At 39.5% G+C, this 3,784-nt stretch overlaps 1 non-coding gene across 1 annotated transcript; it reads left to right on the top strand.

The window, feature by feature from the left end:
• The first annotated feature begins 2,983 nt into the window (after positions 1-2,983).
• LOC121212911 (small nucleolar RNA R71) lies at positions 2,984-3,090 on the top strand. The gene has a single exon (XR_005908282.1). It is a non-coding gene; the product is annotated as a small nucleolar RNA R71 (small nucleolar RNA).
• The last annotated feature ends 694 nt before the right edge of the window (positions 3,091-3,784 follow it).

Raw genomic sequence — 3,784 nt, forward strand, 5'->3', positions numbered from 1 at the left:
GATTTTTGCATGTATGAGACTTTAATGTCTAATGTATGAATATGGGCTAAGTGCCTTGTGTTCATCTTTTGATGCCTAAATGATGAAATCAATTTATTTGTTTGATTAAGCTCAAGAGCAAAGGGGAAATAAATCCGATAAAGGGAAGGAAAAAGTGGTCGAATAGTTAGCGGGATCGTTCGACAACACCCGAGGTAAGTTCTTGAGTAAGAGAGCATAAATTTCGATGTGATTAAATCATGCTCTATGTGTGGCTATTGAGCCGAATGTGCAAGGACAATATGTGCCTTGTGTTTGAGTTTCGTAAACGAAAATGAAATATGAATGGGCTATGAATTATTGTTAGATGTGCATGATTAATTGAATGCTGTCCGGGCTAAGTCCCGAAGGCTTTGTGCTAAGTGAATATATCCGGATTATGATCCGAAGGCCTTTGTGCGAGATACTAAATCCGGGTTAAGTCCCGAAGGCATTCGTGCGAGTTATTAAATCCGGGTTAAGTCGAGTTATTAAATCCGGGTTAAGTCCCGAAGGCATTCGTGCGAGTTATTAAATCCGGGTTAAGTCCCGAAGGCATTCGTGCGAGTTGTTAAATCCGGGTTAAGTCCCGAAGGCATTCGTGCGAGTTATTAAATCCGGGTTAAGTCCGAAGGCATTCGTGCGAGTTGTTAAATCCGGGTTATGTCCCGAAGGCATTGTGTGAGTTACTAAAACCGGGCTATGTCCCGAAGGCATTTGAACGAGGAGCTATATCCGGTTAAATCCCGAAGGTACGTGATTTGGTAATGAATGAGCTTGCTGTAAAATTCCAGCGAATACTCGAAAAACATCCCAATATGGGGATATGTTACGTATGTGTTGAATATTAATCGAGCCCTTACAAATAAATGTTCGCTCAGTTGATAAACGAGCTACCGGCCTTCGGCCAAGTTAGTTTATTTTGTATGTACATAAGGGTTGTTAATGTTGTGAAGCAAGTTCGATATCGGTAAATTGCGTATTATGAAATATTCCGTTTAGCTAAATGTGTGCTATTATTTGTGCATGCTGGAATTCCTTGCTCAAACTTACTAAGCATAAATTGCTTACTCGTTACATTGCTCCTCTGTTTTATAGATTTTTGGTTCTCCAGCTATTGGACTCGGGATCTTGAAGTCGAAGTCGCCCACACTATCAAAGGCTCTTTTGGGTACTATTTTGGTTGAATTTTGATATGGCATGTATAGGACTACCCATTGTTGTCTTTCGAGTACTTTACGAAATGTATAAGTGTACAGCCATGCGAAAATGGCTTGTAGAAGTGGAGTATGGCATTAGACCATTCGTATTTATGAATGTATAGATGGTTTCATGATGTAACTATGTTGGAATGGAAGTGTTGAGCAAATGATCAGCCACTAGAATGGCTAAGTATGATCATATGTGGGCTTATGTATGAGAAGGCCCTAGTTGGTCCATGAAACCCCAAATTAGGTAAGGTTCACTTTGAAAACAGAAGCTGATAGTAGCAGTGGTGTGGATTGGAAAAATCACAAGAATTCGTAGGAGTGGAATTAAATAGTGAATAAATTCTGTAATCGAACCTTGATGAATCTACTTTCATATGGAAGTAACGAAACAATAATAGGAACAGTACAGTAAGAGATATTCGGGTTCTTGTGGAACAGGGCCAGAACAGTTTCTGGATTCCCTGTTCCGACTTTGGAAATTCACTATAAATTGACCAGAGATAATTAGGGGTCATACCATATATGTATGGATTCCTCTCTGAGTCTAGTTTCCATAGAAACAAACGGCATCAGTATTGAAGCTCTGTGCGGAGAGATATCCCAGTCGTAAGGGGTAAAGGTCAGTGTAGTCGACCCCTGTAACTTGGGAGACTTTGACTAATAAACTGTACTAATTGGCCCGACCAAAAATTCTAGAAAAACATCCATAGGTGGGGACATGAGTCTAGTTTCAGGGAAAAATCACAAAACTGATTTTTGAGTTGTGAAACTCAAGATATGATTTTTGAAGCGACTAGTACTCAGACTGGGCAGTGTCTGGAAAAAAATTTTTCAAAGTTTGTTAACATCTCGTGTCCGACTCCGGTGTCGGTCTCGGGTTCGGGGTGTTACAACACGAGGTTTATATTCTTCATTCACCGTTTTTTTATGACTTACCTCACTTTTACCTTTGCTCACCAGAGTTTCTTGCATCAATTCTGGCTCAGGCGCAATGAATCCTTCCTTATCTTGAGTGCTAATTGCATTGAGGTGTTCCCTTGGGTTATGTTCAGTATTACTTGGTAAGCTACCTTGTGGTCGTTCAGAGATTAGTTTGGATAGCTCGCCTATCTGAGTTTCGAGTCCTTGGATTGATGTTTGTTGATTTTTAAGTGCTATCTCGGTATTTTGGAAACGGGTTTCTAATACTGAGATGAATTTAGAAAGCATCTCCTAAGGTTCAGTTTCTTCTCTTGTTGATAAGGTGGCTGTTGAAAATCCTGAGGATTTTGTGGCTTTTGATTCCCTTGACTACCCAGGAGAAATTTGGGTGGTTCCTCCAACCTGTATTATAAGTATTACTGTATGGGTTATTTTGAAATCTAAAGTTATTGTTACCCATATAGTTCACTTGTTCCTCTTCGGTTGTATGATTGAAGGATTGATATTCTGTATGCACACCTCCTCCACTTGAGTCACACCTCATTACTGGATGTCCCTGCGTAGAACCAAGTAAACCATCAATCTTTTTATTGAGAAGTTCTACCTGATTTGACAGCATAGTAACTGAGTCGACGTTATAAACGCCTGCTATTTTTGTTGGCTTAGTCCTCATGACTTGCCACTGATAGTTATTCAGTGACATTTCTACAATAAATTCATAAGCCTCTTCAGGTGTTTTGTTGTTGATGGTTCCTCCAGCAGCTGCGTCAATCATCTGACTTGTCGAGGGATTCACACCATTGTAGAACGTTTGAACTTGCAGCCATAGAGGTAACCCATGGTGAGGGCACCTTCGTAATAGATCCTTGTATCTCTCCCATGCATCGTAAAGTGTTTCTAAGTCCACCTGCATAAAAGAAGAGATATCATTACATAATTTAGCCGTTTTAGCCGGTGGAAAATATTTTAGTAAAACTTTTTCGGTCATTTGTTCCCAAGTAGTGATAGACCCTCATGGTAACGAGTTCAACCACTGTTTAGCTTTGTTTCTCAGTGAAAAAGGGAATAACCGAAGGCAAATGGCATCATCAAAAACGCCACTAATTTTGAAAATGTTGCAAAACTCCAAAAAATTAGCCAAGTGAGTGTTGGGATCCTCATCCTGCAAACCATCGAACTGAACAAACTGCTGTATCATCTAAATTGTGTTAGGTTTCAGTTCGAAATTATTCGCAGCAATAGCAGGTCTAACTATACTTGACTCAGTTCCTGTTAAAGAAGGTTTAGTATAGTCATACATAGTGCGTGGAACAGGATTTTGATTAATCGTAATTGCAGGAGGTAGCTGATTGCCTTGGTTTTCAGCCATCTCTTCGGTTGGGGGTTGAGTATCGTCTTCTTGCTCGTTCTCTGTGTATCTTAAGCTACACCTTATTTCTCTTTGGTTCCTACGAACTGTACGATCGATTTCTTCGTCAAAAAGTAATGGTCCCGATGGGTTTCTTCTAGTCATAAAGTATAAAAACCTGTCAAGAGAAAGAAAGAGTGGGTTAATAAAAATAATAATAAAAAAATTAAATTGCAAGAAAAATAAATGGCTAAAGTAATAGAAATTGAGCGTTCCTAATAACTTA

The sequence above is a fragment of the Gossypium hirsutum genome, chromosome A13 (genome assembly GCF_007990345.1).
Source record: "Gossypium hirsutum isolate 1008001.06 chromosome A13, Gossypium_hirsutum_v2.1, whole genome shotgun sequence".
Lineage (NCBI taxonomy): Eukaryota > Viridiplantae > Streptophyta > Magnoliopsida > Malvales > Malvaceae > Gossypium > Gossypium hirsutum.